Source organism: Monodelphis domestica, chromosome 3, assembly GCF_027887165.1.
Source record: "Monodelphis domestica isolate mMonDom1 chromosome 3, mMonDom1.pri, whole genome shotgun sequence".
Taxonomy (NCBI): domain Eukaryota; kingdom Metazoa; phylum Chordata; class Mammalia; order Didelphimorphia; family Didelphidae; genus Monodelphis; species Monodelphis domestica.
The window spans coordinates 29042554-29057896 of NC_077229.1; positions in this window are offsets into that span (position 1 = coordinate 29042554).

Consider the following 15343-nt stretch of genomic DNA (forward strand, 5'->3'; position numbering starts at 1 on the left):
ACAAGTCTGTGCAACACCACTGAGATCAGGAAGTTGGGAAATAGGATATATGTAGGCTGTTGGCCAATCGAAGGATCTAGGAGGATCTGGGAGGGGGTCCAATAGGGAGGTTTAAAAAGCCAGCACAGGAAGCTGTTTGGGGCTCTTTGGCTCTCACTTTGCTCTTTGTTCTGGCTCTTTCTCTGAACCCTCTTATCTGGCTCTTATCTCTGGCAAATCAGTAGCATGGAGGGAACCTGTACTGGCTGCAATCCAGGACCAGATTTTTACCTTAAGTTAGAAGGGCTGGAAATCTTATTTCTCTCCTTCTCTCTCTTTGCTAATAAAAGCTTATACATTTAGTATGTAGCAGTCCACCCCTAGCTATGGGCAAGGGAAACAGTTGGTATGTACAGATTGCCTTAGAAGAGAGCATGCTCAATCTTGAGCATGCTCAGTATTGCATGTGGCTGGGAAAGCCTCTGACCCTTGACCCCAGCTTCTCCCAGGTTAGGCCAGAACACAGGTTTCTTTGTGATCACCTGGTTAAGAGAAACCACACCTATATCTTGTCATTAACCAATGATGATCATCCCTGTGTACTGTGTATATTTGCATATCAAAGAGATTAAATATGGCCCAGCCAGCTCCACCTCACTCTCTCTTTGCTCTTCTTCCCTTCCAGCTCGCACTGATGCCTGTCCTTGCTGGAGCCTGGCCTTTGGCCAGGCTCCATCTCTAATCTTTCTCTATCATCTCTCCAACCTGTGTGGTATTGAATCTGGATCTCTGGACTGGTAAGAGCCTTCAGAAGCGTCCATTGATCGGAACTTGGCTGTGGCTCATTGACATTTAATAAGGCATGCATTTGTTACTCATTCCTGCCACTTCATATCTCTAATTTGACTCCATCATCCCCCTTGTGGTATCTAAAACTTCTATCCTTTCTCTATCTTCCTACCTTAAAGCTTCTCTCTCCCCTCTGAGGAAGCTTTATAGTATAAACCTCCAAGATTAATTTTTACTCATAACAAAAGTGAAGTGGACACTGGTAATGGCTACTACAATGTAAATGAAAAGAGTAATAAAAGAAGATAATAAAAATAAACAATAAAACCAATGAAATCAAATGTTGTTCAGTCATAATAACCAAGGGGCAGGTTGGTGACTCAGAGAGTGGAGAACCAGCCTAGTTATGTGTAATGATTAAAATTGATATCCAATAGCTAAGTATTATCTTTTAAAAGTTTTATTAATAATAATTAAAGTAAAGAAAAGCTACCTAATTCAACTCGGGTTGCAAGAGTAGAGAGTGAGAGGGAGGAGCTACAGAACCTATAAAACAATATAGTGACCATGCAAATGTGGAGGCACAGGAGAGATTAAAGGGAATTTTGGGGAAAACTAAAGGACTTCTGGGGTTTGAAGTCCAAAGGTTCAAAATCTCCATTTATACATTATGGGAGGTCCTGAGTTCAAATCTGACCTCCAATGCTTTCTAGATGTGTGACCCTGGGCAAGTCACTTAGCCCCAGTTGACTAGCCCTTACCACTCTCCTGCCTTGGAACTGATACTTATTATTGATTCTAAGATAGAAGGTGAGTATTTTAAAAAGATTAAAATGACTAATCTTGGCACCAAGGAAGAGCTATGTGCATGCATCTCCTTCCTTTCTTGCAGAAGTGAGAATCTATACCTTAGAACATTACATATCACATGAGACTTGGTTGATGTTTGGGTTTGTTTTGCTGAACTTTTGAAAAGATCTTTTTGCATTCTTTGTTATGAAGGATGGTTATCCAAGAGGCAAGAGGGAAAGCAGGACACACTGGGAAATGGCGGTGATGCAAAAACAAAGACTATCAATAAAAACTTAAAATATTGTAATGAATAAAAAACTCTGGAGAACAGGAGAGATGCCCCAGGATTAAGGGCAGACAAATGTCCTGGTTTTTTTTTTTAATAGGAAAGAATGGAATCTGCTGACTCTAGAGCAATGAGCTTGACTTCAATTTCCAGCAAAATTCTACAATGGTTCATTAAAGGGTTGGTTGGTATCTAGAAAATAAAGCAGTGACCACAAAGCACCAGCATGATTTCATTGAGAACTCTTCATGCAAAACTAACCCTTTTTCTCGTGACAACGTTGCTGCAGATGCACAAGGAAGTGGGGGAATGCTGGAGATATTGTCTACTTGGATGCCAGCAAAGCATCTGGCAAAGTCTCTTGGGCTTTTCTTGTGGAAAAGTTGGAGTAATGGTGCTTGGGATAATTCTGTAGATTCTGGGCCCCCTGTGCCTGGAACTTCCCCCTCCCTATCTCTGCCTCCTGCCTTCCTTCACATCTCAGCTAAAGCCAGTCCTCCTTTCTAGAAGTCTTCCCTGTCCTCCCTAGTGCTTTCCTCTGAGATGATCCTGAATTAATCTTGTTTAGCTGCCTTTATGTCGTCTCTCCATTGACTTGTGAGTTTCTTGAGGGCAGGGATTGTCTTTTGCCTTTCTTTGTAGTTTAGCACATTTCCTGACACAGACAAGAAAGAGGCTGATAAATGCTAGTCGACTGACTGTGCCTAAACTGTAGTCATTAATGACAGTACCTGGGAAGGAGCTTTCCAGGAGGTCCTGTGCTTGAGCACATTTTTATGAATAACTTGGATAAAGGGGGCTGCAGTGGCCAAATTGCCCATGAATGGTCATCAATAAATTTTTGTTAAATGCCTACTTTGTGCCAGGATCTGTGTTAGGTACTGGAGATACAAATACAAAAAAAAAGAAAAAAAGAAAAACAATACCTGCCCTGAAGGAACTTACAGTCTATAGGGAAGAACACACAATGATGACACAAAGCAAAGAGGAACAGATGTGACACATTGCATCAGTCAGGACAATTCAGAGGGGGAGGGGAAAGGGAGGAGGGAACATGGAAAGAAGGGAGAGATTTTTTAAATTTAATTAAATTTAATTTTTTAATCTCTTACCTTCCATCTTAAAAATCAATATTGGTTCCAAAGCAGAAGAGTGGTAAGGGCTAGGCAATGGGGGTTGAAGTAAAGGAAAAAGGGCACAGGACCTCCAACCCATCTGATAAACACATCCTCCAGCTATGCTGCCCAGTTGCAAACATTTCAGCAGATAGCTGACCATAGGGTGTTTCAGGACTATTGCAACATTTCAGTGAAATAACTAGCCATAAAGTGCTCTAGGGTTTAAATAATCATCCAGGTTAAGTAATATTGTGAAGTATGTATGTAGGGTCCCAACTCTGGGAGGACGGAACTGCTTTGCTGAGCTTTCCCCTAGCATGCTAGTGATAGTGTGCTAGTAATAAAGGCTTTCCCTTGCTTGAATTGCATCATCTTCGTGTGCTCCTTGGGTGGTCTGCAACTCGGACCCTAACATTTAAGGGCTCGTCTGTGTGAATCCCCTGAGGACCACCATGACAAGGGAAGCTCTTTTTCCAGGTCCTGTGACAGTTCTCAAGAGGTGAGACTGGGGAAGTGTGAATGGTTGTATGAATGTGTATAAGGGGATTTGGACTCTGGTTGGACATAAGGCTTAGTGGACAAGAAATCCCGTACCCCCGCATTGTAGGGATTGTCCTATACCAAGCCCCCCAGGGAAAAGTCCTAATCCTCACTTGTTTCTGAGTGTGGACCACCAAGTATCCGCATTTTCTGTTTTTCCGAGAGAAATCAGGTCAGGAAAGGTGGGAAGTGATTTCGGTGAGACGGGTGGGGAGAATTGTCCTGTGCCTTGAAATCTCATCTGGAACTTGAGGGGGTTTGAGTCCCTCTGCCCCTACATTGTGTCGGGGGCACCAGAGTTCAAGTCTCTGGTGGTCCAGGGTTCAAGTCCCTGAGACTGGGGTTTAAGTCCCCGACAAGGTAAGTCCCATAGTGGACGCACTAGGACACAGATTAAATGAATGGGCACTGTGCACTGTAGGCACAGGACAAGTAAAAGGAGGGAGTTGAAGGAGAATTCTTCATTTGTCTGTTTGTCTATCTTGTTCTCTTTGTTATTGAACCACAGAAAAATCCTCTGTTTGGCACTCTGCCTAACACTGCTCTGTCTTGTTCTCTTCCTCTTCTTTTTTGCCCTTGATCCTTTCCTCCATCCCAGTCATGGGCCAGGGGCAGTCAGTCCCCCTGGACTTGGTCCTGAGCCATTTATCTGGACTTCAAAGCCCGTGCCCATAAGTTGGGAATGAAGGTAAGGCGGGGAATGTAGTGGCTGTTCCTCCACTTCCCCCACCTGCATCTCAACGGGGTAGGTTATGGGGGAGGGGCTGTGCCTGCTCCGGCAGCAAGCTCCTAAGCAGGAGAGAGAGTCTGAATAGGAGGAGATTTAAAAGTTCCTTCCTTGAGAAAACCAGGGAGCCTCAGGAAACAGCCCACCTCCAACCCAATTGTCCAAATACTCCAAGAGCATTTTGTTAAGAAATCTCAGTCAAAAAAGAGTCAGTTTTTGATAAGATCAGTTCAGAGAGAGATAGGGAACAAGAAAGTCAGCTCAGCCAATCGGATGGCTTAGCTCACCACAGCTTCCCCAAGTATGCTGAAACTGTTTTAATGAAGTTTCTCCCTGCAAATATATTTCTTTTCTTAAGAATGGATCCTAAAAACATCTATTTTTTTTCTCTCAAAGCATGCTTGTCACAGCTTTGTATGTTACTGTTTGTCTTTGTCTTTGTCACAGTCTTGTCTCTATGTGAAAAGAATGGTGGAGTTGCAAGCTTGAACTTTCCACTGTCAAAAATCCTCAGCAGAGGACAAAAGCAAATACCTGTTCAATGATATTTCCCTCTTTCTTCCCTTGGATGGGCCCCCAAGGGAGCAAAAGAGAGAAATTCTGAGCAGAAAAGGGAGATTTTTTTTTGCTCCACTGTTAGCAATTTTCATTTAAAATTAATTCTCAACTTGGGAGGATTGCTAATGATTTTGATATGGTACAAATGTAATGTATTGTGGTTACTGTTTGTCAGTACATGTGAAATGTTAGCCAGATCCTATTGAGCACAAAAAACTCATGGTTAGAGGGTTGTTTTGTTACATCTTGCAATGCATAATGGCTTCAGTGAATTTTTGAGAATTGTCCAAATGTGATTGCCTGACACAGAGAAGAAATGTTTTATTCTATGAGGACAGAAATGGTATGGCTACTCTATAGATGCAAAAGTCATCCAGAAGAAGCTGTTGTGTTGTTGAAAACTTATTCTAGAATTTAAAATTGGGAATCTTTCAATTCAGTTTTATTTTAAAGCATGTGCTGTAAGAACTAGAAATCATGTAACAGAAGAAGCTTTCAAAGTGGTTAATCTGTGCATAGGATTTCATAATACTAGTACTGAGCTAAACAGTATTTTCTTTGACTAAGGTTATATGAATTATTTTAAAATGCATAGAAAGGAATTTGTGATCTAGAGATGAACCTATTCAGATATAAATGATGTGTGCATTTGTACTATATTTGCTCCACCTAAAAAGGTTAAGGGCTTATGATATGCAATCTGTATGTCCTTAACAAGACAAATTTAACCAGCCCTGAAATCGAGAGGGCTTGTCATGAGGATTAAATACAGTCTAGTGCCTTTCCTCTACTTACAATAATGGTACAGAAGAGAAGCCAGAAGAAATAATGAAGTAGTCTCCCAATAAGAGAGGACAACTAAATTGAAGTAGATCTATCCCTTCCTACATTCTTCTTGGGAAACAGACCCAGTCCCCTTCCCGCCAGGAGGTCAAGCAGGTAGGCAGGCCACAGAATGGACTATAATTAGCCAAAATATAAGAATTAGGAGGGTCGGGAAACAAAAGGAATTTCAGGAATATCAAAGAGTCAGGCTGGAATGCCAGGTAACATGTAGCTAACTAGGGAGAAGTGATAAAGTACATGTGGAAGAAACCGACCCCTGAGGACAAACCTGAGGACTGTCCACTCATCACTGACCTCTACGAATAACTGTGTCTATGATAAGGTTTGCTTGATTGCCAAATAAGAACCTGTATGTGAAAGGAAATAACTTTATGTCTTATAACCTATTATATATATATATATGTATATATATATATAAGTTAATCATTGAATTTTGGGGTGTCTGGATTATTTTATGAAGTGCTCCACTTCAATAATAGGAATGAATAGAGATACTACCTGATACTATGAATTCTGGAATAATACTGATGGAATTCAATTAGGAATGCAGCAATATTTTGAGTTAAAAGAAAACTAAATTGAAGGTTCTATTCTACTTTATTTATTTTTTGGAGTCTACTTTTTTTTTAATTTTTATTTGATCATTTCCAAACATTATTCATTGGAAACTCTATTCTACTTTAGACAGAGGTTTGAGAGGAGTACAGGAAATGCTTTGCACTTCAGCTTGGTTACACACTGAAACATTGCTAAAGGACTTAATCAGAGTTATTTGGAAGTTGTGGGGTTCAAACTGAAATCCATTGAGAGTAAATTATCATGAAAAGGGGTTTGATACATTCAAACTTTTAAATTATAGTAAACTCACTGGTTAAAAAAGGATGGGACGGGGGCAGCTGGGTAGCTCAGTGGATTAAGAGCCAGTCCTAGAGACGGGAGGGCCTAAGTTCAAATCTGGCCTCAGCCACTTCCTAGCTGTGTGACCCTAGGCAAGTCACTTGACCCCCATTGCCTAGCCCTTACCACTCTTCTGCCTTGGAGCCAATACACAGTATTGACTCCAAGATGGAAGGTGAGGGTTTAAAAAAAAAAAAAGAAGGATGGGACAAGGTTGCTAAGCAATAAAATCTAAATCAAGCCAAGCAGCCTTAGGATCAATTGCTCATAAGCTATTAACCCCTTCCTTGCTCACAGGAAGGAGAAAGAGGTTCTTATAATTGTTCCGCACTGATACTTAAGGAACTGAAATAGGGACCACAAAAGGTTGACCATCACCGTGTGATAGAACTCAAAGATGAGTGCATTTTAATTGTACATTTCGGAGGTTTTAAGGTGTTCCAGCCAGCGAACGTTGTCAGCCCTGTCTGACCAAGATGCTTGCTTGAAGCCGTGGGATATTACTGCAAACACTCCATGTCCAGAGTGATAAAATGAGTTGGGTGATACGTAACTGATGCTACCTCCCACGAGTTTTGGGGATTTGTTGGTTGATATTTTGATTACATTTTTGACCTGTATGAAGATATTTGTGGCACACAGTAGCCAAAGAGTGGGTAGGATGTTGAAAATGACATATATGTGAAAAATGCTTGCTCAGAATTTTACAATTGTTATGAGAGTTGCTGCCAAAATATGTATTTTAACTATTGTTTGGATGTAAACAAAAGCTCGTTGTAAACCTGTGCTACAGATTTTGTTCAATACTCAGTGGTTACCTCAGTTTACTATTTTTAGGAACGACCCTCCTATTCCTATGCTTTCTAGTGTTTTTAATAGGAATGGGTGTTGTATTTTATCAAAGGCTTTTTCTGCGTCTATTGAGATAATCATGTGGTTCTTGTTGGTTTGCTTGTTGATGTGGTCAATTATGTGGATGGTTTTCCTAATGTTGAACCAGCCCTGCATCCCTGGTATGAATCCTACTTGATCATGGTGAATGATCCTTCTGATCACTTGCTGGAGTCTTTTTGCTAGTATCCTATTTAAGATTTTTGCATCTATATTCATTAGGGAGATTGGTCTATAGTTTTCTTTCTCTTTTTTTAGTTCATAATTTCTTATAGCACAATAGTATTCCATCACCATTGTAAACCACGATTGTTCATCCATTCTCCAACTGAGAGACACCCCTTCATTTTCCAATTTTTTGCTACCACCAAGAGCACAGCTATGAATATTTTTGTACAACCGTTTTTTATTATCTCTTTGGTGTATAACCCTAGTGGTGGTATTGCTGGATCAAAGGGCATGCATTCTTGTAAAGCCATTAAAGTAGACTTATATACCCAATTTATTATGTATATTCTTCATTGAGCCAATTCTGATGAGAGTAAGGTTCATGTGCTCCCATCCCCACCTTTCATGTCTTCCCCTCCACTGTAAAAGTTCTTTCCTGACCCTTTTATGTGAGAGAATTTACCCGATTTTATTTTTTTCCTTCTCCCTCACCCCAATGCCTTCCTCTTTCTCATGTCTTAATTTTTTGGGTATCATTCCATCATATTCCATTCTCACTTTTGCCCGTTGTCTATGTATACTCCTTCTAACTGCCCCAATAATGATAAAGTTCTTTGGAATTACAAGAATCATCTTCTCATCTAGGTATGTAAACAGTTTAACCTTATTGAATGTCTTTTGATTTTTTTTCTTGTTTACCTTTTTATGTTTTTCTTGGATCTTGTATAATTGAAAATCAGTTACCCTAAAAAAGAACTACATTTCCTGGGATCCCACTGACTTCCTGTTGTTATATACTTCCTGTAGACAGGGGATATTAGGTGGGGATATGGAGGGTCCTGTCTCTTTACTTCCTGTCCTGAGCTTGGTGGGAGTAAGGCGGGTGTTTGAACTGCCTGATCAGCCATGAGTATGTGGTCTTTATTTTGTATTCTCTTTAATCTTTTATTTCTAATGATCCCCAATAAATCTCCTAAATATAATATTTTTATTTGAGATATAAATTGAGTCAAATTTTTCATTCATCTCTGGTTTTTTATTGAGAATATTTGAAAGTCCTCTATTACATTGAAAACTCATTTTTTCTCCTAAAGATTATGCTTAGTTTTGCTGGGTACATGATTCTTGGTTGAAGTCCTAGCTCCTTTGCCTTCTGGAATATCATATTCCAGGCCCTCTGATCCTTTAATGCAGAATCTGCTAAAACTTCATTATCCTGACTGTGGCTGTACAATATTTGAATTGCTTCTTTTTGGCTTTTTGAAATATTTTCTCCTTGATGTAAGAGTTTTAGAATTTGGCTATAATTTTCCTCAGTGGGAGTTATCCTTTTGGGATCTCTTTCATGTTGTGATTGGTGGGTTCCTTCTATTTCTATTTTACCTTCTGGTTCTATAATACCAGAGTATTTTTCCTTGATAATTTCTTGAAAGATGATGTCTAAGCTCTTTGGTTTTTTGATCATGGCTTTCAGGTAGTCCAATAATTCTTAGATTTTTCTCTTGGATTTATTTTCCAGGTCAGTTGTTTTTTCCAATGAAATAGTTCAAATTTTCTTCTGACTTTTCTTTCTTTCTTTTTTACTTTCTTTGATTGTTTCTTTTTATTTTTTTAAAAAAACCCATTCCTTCCATCTTAGAATGAATACTGTGTATTGGATCCAAGTCAGAAGATCAGTAAGGGCTAGGCAATGGGACTTAAGTGACTTGCCTAGGGTCATACAGCTAGGAAGTGTCTGAGGCCAGATATGAACCCAGGATTTCCCATCTCTTAGACTGGCTTCTATCTACTCAGACACCTAGTTGCCCCCTGTTTGATTATTTCTTGATGTCTCATAGAACCATTAGCTTACACTTGCTAAAGTCTAATTTTTAATGCATGGTTTTCTTGAGTGAGTACATTCTTTTCCATTTGGCCAATTCTACTTTTAAAAAGTTCTTTTCCTTAGTGAGTTTTTGTATCTCTTTTTCCATATAGTCAATTTTGCCTTTTTAAAAAGTTCTCTTCAGTGTATTTTTGTGCCTTTTGTTTCCAATTGGCCTATTCTGATTTTTTTTAAACCCTTATCCTGTCTTGGAATCAACACTGTATTTCTTCCAAGACAGAAGAGTGGTAAGGGCTAGGCAATGGGGGTTAAATGACTTGCCCAGGATCACACAGCTGGGAAGTGTCTGAGACCAGATTTTATCCTAGGACCTCCCATCTCTAGGCCTGGCTCTCAATCCACTGAGTTACTCAGCTACCCCCTATTCTGTTTTTTTAAGACATTAATTTCTTCAGTACTTTTTGTATCTCCTTTACCAAGGTGTAGGCTTTTTTCCCCACGGTTTTCCTATATCATTCTCATTTCTTTTGCCAACTTTTCTTCTATCTCTCTTATTTGATTTTTAAAATCCTTTTTGAGCTCCTCTGTTAAATTCTTTTCAGGCTTGAGAGCAATTCACATTTTTCCTAAAGGCTTTAGATGTAGTTGTATTGATTTTGTTGTCTTCTGAGTTCATGCTTTTCCTATTCTCTGTCATCAAAATTACTTCCTTTGTTGAATTTCTCCTTTTTTTTTTTGTTTGCTCATTTTCTGGGCTTTTTCTTTTCTTTTAATTAAAAAAAAATAACGTTAAGCTCTGTGCTTGTGGTGAAGAAAGCACTGTTCTAAACTTCCAGTTCTTTGTATAAATGCCTTCAGAATAAGCTCTGGGGATCTATAAGTTTTCAGTTCTTCCAAGGGTGTGTTTAATACTCCCTTGACCTGTGCTCTGGTCTCTGAGTAACCACAAATACTTTTTTCAGGTTTGGAACTATAACCAGGGTCCCCTGCTCCCCTCTGGCAGCAAGCAAGGAGTGTGATATGGCTCTTGTTCCTCATCATGCTGATGAGATATCATCCCCACACTGTGACCTGGTTCTACATTTGGGCAGAGCCAGCAAAGGGATTCCTGTAATCTTCTTGTGATCAGTTGTCCAACCCCACTTATGGTCTGTGGCTGAGAGCTCCTGAAGCCTTGGCTGCTGCCCCCAAGGCCTTTTGCCATAGTGGGATCTGCCTTAGGCTGCTGCTTTGTACTCTGTTTCCACTCTAGTGTACTAGACCTTTTATGCCAGCCTTCTAAGTTGCTTGGGGCTAAAAAATTATTTCAGCCTGTCTTATGTTGCTCTAGAGTTCATTTTGAGGCATTATAGCATCATTTACAGGGGTTGATTTGGTAGAGATCAAATGGGCCTGTGTACCTTCTCCGCCATCTTGGTTCCACCCCCTCCTCCTCAATTTGGTTATTTTCAATACCAAAAAACACTTATGTGTTCTAATTCTTTGAAGGAGTTTAACCTAAAACTAGTTCATAATATTGGTATTAGCTTATCCTAATTTACCTTTAATCATTCAAGTGAAAAAGGAATCATGACAAGTTAGAGCATAGGGATCAATTGAATGAATTGACATTTAGTGGGAAATGCATATTTTAAAAGCTTGGGTTCAATAGAATTGCCTTTGTAAGTCCAAGGTGGGAGAGGCATGACCAGAGAGCAAGGGCTCACTAGAGAAGTCTGTGGAGGAGGATTTAGGCAACTATGAGCACAATAGAGGTCAGGAGGGTGATGTGGCAGCCCCAGATGCATGGGCTCTTGGGCTCATTAGGAGAGACATGACTTCTGGGAAAGAGGAGGTGATCATCATGGTGTCTTCTGCCTTGCCTCAGCCCCACCTAGACTTAAAAAGGACATTTATAAACTGGTGAAGTCCAAGGGGCCACCCTCTGGACAAGATGAGGAGCCTTGAGGTCCCTCCATATGAAGAGTGGTTGAAATAACTAGTTATGGTATTCAGGCTTAGGGAACTGACAGTCTCTTTGTTTCCTATTCTGGTCAGACCCTGTCTATAGTACCATATTCAGTTCTAGATGTCAGAGTTTAGAAATAGTACTGCTAGGGCAACCAGATGGCTCAGTGGATAGAATGTCAGGTCTGGAGGTGGGAGGTCTTGAGTTCAAATCTAGTCTCAGACACTTTCTAGCTATGTGACCCTGTCTAGCCCTTACTACTCTTCTGCCTTGGAACCAAAACTTAGTATGAACTCTAAGGCAGAAGATATGGAAGGGAGGGAGGAAGGAAGAAAGGAAAGAAGGAAGGGAGGGAGGAGAGAAGGAAGGAAGGAAGGAAGGAAGGAAGGAAGGAAGGAAGGAAGGAAGGAAGGAAGGAAGGAAGGAAGGAAGGAAGGAAGGAAGGAAGGAAGGAAGGAAGGAAGGAAGGAAGGAAGGAAGGAAGGAAGGAAGGAGAAAAAATGAAAAGAGAAAAGAAAGAAAGCAACAGAGAGAGGGAGAGAGACAGAGAGAAATAGAAAGGAAGAAAGAGAGAGAGGGAGGGAGGGAGGAAGGAATGAAAGAAGGAAGAGAAAAATGAAAGGAAAAAATAAAGAAAGCAGTAGAGAGGGAGGAAGAGAGAGAAATAGAAAGGAAAGAAAGAAAGGAAGAAAGGAAGGAAGGAAGGAAGGAAGGAAGGAAGGAAGGAAGGAAGGAAGGAAGGAAGGAAGGAAGGAAGGAAGGAAGGAAGGAAGGAAGGAAGGAAGGAAGGAAGGAAGGAAGGAAGGAAGGAAGGAAGGAAGGAAGAGCATTGAGAACTGTAGAGCTTTCAAGGGAGGGTGGCCAAGACCTTGAGATAGGACCATATTGGGATCTGCCAAAGGAAGAGAAGGATGGAGCAGGTGGTGATGGACTAGAGAGCTGCCCTGTGTGGAGAAGGGATCAAGGTTAGTTAGCTTTGTTCTACTTAGCCAAGGCCAGGGGAGGAGTTGGGAATCTGGGCTGGCTGGTGAGAAATCTTCCTTGTTAATGAGTTATCCGGAGTGGAATGGGCTTGAGAGTGACGTCTCAGTAGTGTCTTCCGGCAGAGGCTGGGGAACTCATCTGAGTGTCACAGGCGGGGCTCCTGGTCAGGGGTGGATGGGATGTCGATCTCATGTGTTGACCACCAGAGGGCGCACACTCCCGCCTTGTAGATGAGCTTCCCTGCAGCAGCCTCATGTGTTTCTAGACCTTCAGCTTCTGAAAAGAGGAAGGGGAAGGATCTCTGGGTTAGTTGTGGGAGGCAGTGACTTGAGGCAGAAACTCTGGCCTGGGAACCACCAGGCCATTGGTGGCCATTGGGCCCCAGCTCAGCCACTGCTCAAGGTGGGACCTTGAGCAGGTTAAATCTCGGAGCCTCAGTTTCCCCAACTATACAAGGAGAGGGTTGGACTAAGGGGCTCCCAGCATTCCCTGCTCTAAGATACTAATGGATAGGAATGACTAGATGACCTATGATTGTTTTGGTCTTTTTTTTTTTTAACCCTTACTAGCCCTTAATGGTCTTAGTAACACCATTGCAAGATAGAAAAGTGGTAAGGGCTAGGCAATTGTGGTTAAGTGACTTGCCTAGGGTCACACATTGACCCCCTGGCCCTGGATCCTGCCATCAATCCCATCAATCCCATGAATTTGGAGGGGACAGTGAGGAGTCTCATTCTTATGTCTCCTGAGTACAGCAACTGAACACTGAGCACAGCAACAAATGCCAAGCTGGTTTATGGGATGGATTTTCTCCTAAAGGGCTTGTGGGCGGCTTTTTAGGAATCTTGAATTATGTCTTTCTTCATCTGGACTTTGCCCCCAGCTTCATCTCTCCCCTTGCCTCACTCCTCTACAACTCAGCTCCAGCCTGTCCTTTTGCCCTTAACTCTCTCTGCTCCTCTTGAGTCAACCCTTAGCTAAACTGGTCTCCCCACCCTCTGCCCTCCATACTCTGGCCTCCCTTCTGACCTAGGGGAAGAACTGTGGAAGGAAGAAGTAGAATTCAGTTCTGGCTTCCCATCTTTGTTTATTAACTCTGTGACCCTGGGCAAGTCATTTCACCCTGTCTGCCTCAGTTTCCTCATCTGTAAAATGAGCTGGAGAAGGAAATGGCCAACCTCTCCAGTGCCAAGAGAATCCCAAATAGGGTCACAAAGGGTTAAACGTAACTGAAACAACTGAACAACAATAAAATGAGGAACTGGAGGTGACCTAAGGGAAGGCAACCAGACTGGTAAAGGGCCTTGAGCGAGCCCACACTATTGAAATCTGGAGAACAGACGACTTTGAGAAAACGGGAGAGCCGCCTTCATGCTGGCATCTGAAGGGTAGAGGGTATAGCTAGAAACAAGCAGGGAGAAGTTTCAGAGGGAGATTTCAGCCATATTTCAGCTTTCTAGAAGTGGAATGGGCCACCTTGGGGGTGGGGGAGAGAGAGAGAGAGAGAGAGAGAGAGAGAGAGAGAGAGAGAGAGAGAGAGAGAGAGAGAGAGAGAGAGAGAGAGAGAGAGAGAGAGAGAGAGAGAAAGAGAGAGAGAGGGGAAGGAAGGAAGGAAGGAAGAAGGAAGGAAGGAAGGAAGGAAGGAAGGAAGGAAGGAAGGAAGGAAGGAAAAGAGATTGCTCCCCTACCCACCCCCTACCCCGATTTGAGATCTTTAAGTAAAATTTGTTTCTGTTCAGTCATTTCCAACTCTCCATGACCCTGTTTGGGGATTTCTTGGCAGAGATACTGGAATAGTTGACCATTTCCTTCTCCAGCTCATTTGACAGGTGAGGAAAGTGAGGTAAAGGGGGTGAAGTGACTTATCCAGGGTCACGCAACTACTTCAGGTCCAGGGCTCTATCCACTGCACCACCCAGCTACCACTTAAGGAAAATCTCCCTAGCCCCATCAGTATGTTACAGAGTGTGTTATTAGAATTTTGTATCCTTGAACTACATTTCCCAGCATTCCTTTTCATTAAGCCCTTACATTTCGTAGCTAAAAGTTTCTGTAACTCCGCCTTCTCGCCTCTCCCCTCCTGCTACTTTCAGGAACCTCCTCTTTACTCAGGTGGTTATTCATAAATCTTATAAAATATAATACTTGGAGTCATTGGATATTAATTTTAATCTTACAGGAGAGAATTCTTGTCCAGGTGCAGATGGTATTAGATGGGTCCTCAGAGCCAGTGTTTCTTTGATCGGTGCCCTCCCATTTCCCTTCTGCTTTACTGAACCCTCTTCATCCTTCAAGACTCCACTCTGAGAGTATTTGCCCAAAAAGGGGACTGACTACCATCCTCAACCTTCTTCCCTCGTTCCCTAGAAGGGAGAGATGCCTAAGGTACCATTCTGTGTCCATAACAGAGAAGACACTCCTCTTTCTCCCTCCCTTCTTTCCAGGTGGCACTAATGGCCTTGAAACCAGAAGTCCTGAGTTCAAATCCACCCATAGATGCTCACTGTCTGACCTTTGATAGATCATTTAATCTCTCTCTCTCTCTGTTTCCTCATATGGCAAATGAGGGAAATAACATCACCTCCATCCAGGGTGATTGCAAGAATCAAATAAAGTAATATTTGTAAAGAACCTTGCAAACATGAAAAGGCTATCTAAATACTAGCTATTATTATTATTATTACTTTCCTCCTCTTCCTCCTGGTTAGTTATGGTATGTTATGGTAGTTAATTATTTCCTATTTATCCTGTCTGTAGCTTGTTTAGTATATATTTATTTGTTTGCACTGTCCCTCCCCCATTAGATTGTAAGCTCCTCCAGGGTAAGCAGGGACTGGCTTTTTCCTGTTTTAGCATCTTTAGCATGTAGCTCAATGCCTGGCATATAGCAGCTACTTAATTCTGTTGAAAACATTCAGTTAGAGCTTAAGAAGCAAGGCTTATTTGCTAGAGAGATCAAGGGATCTCAGTTCAGAGATTCAGATTCCCCTTTAAT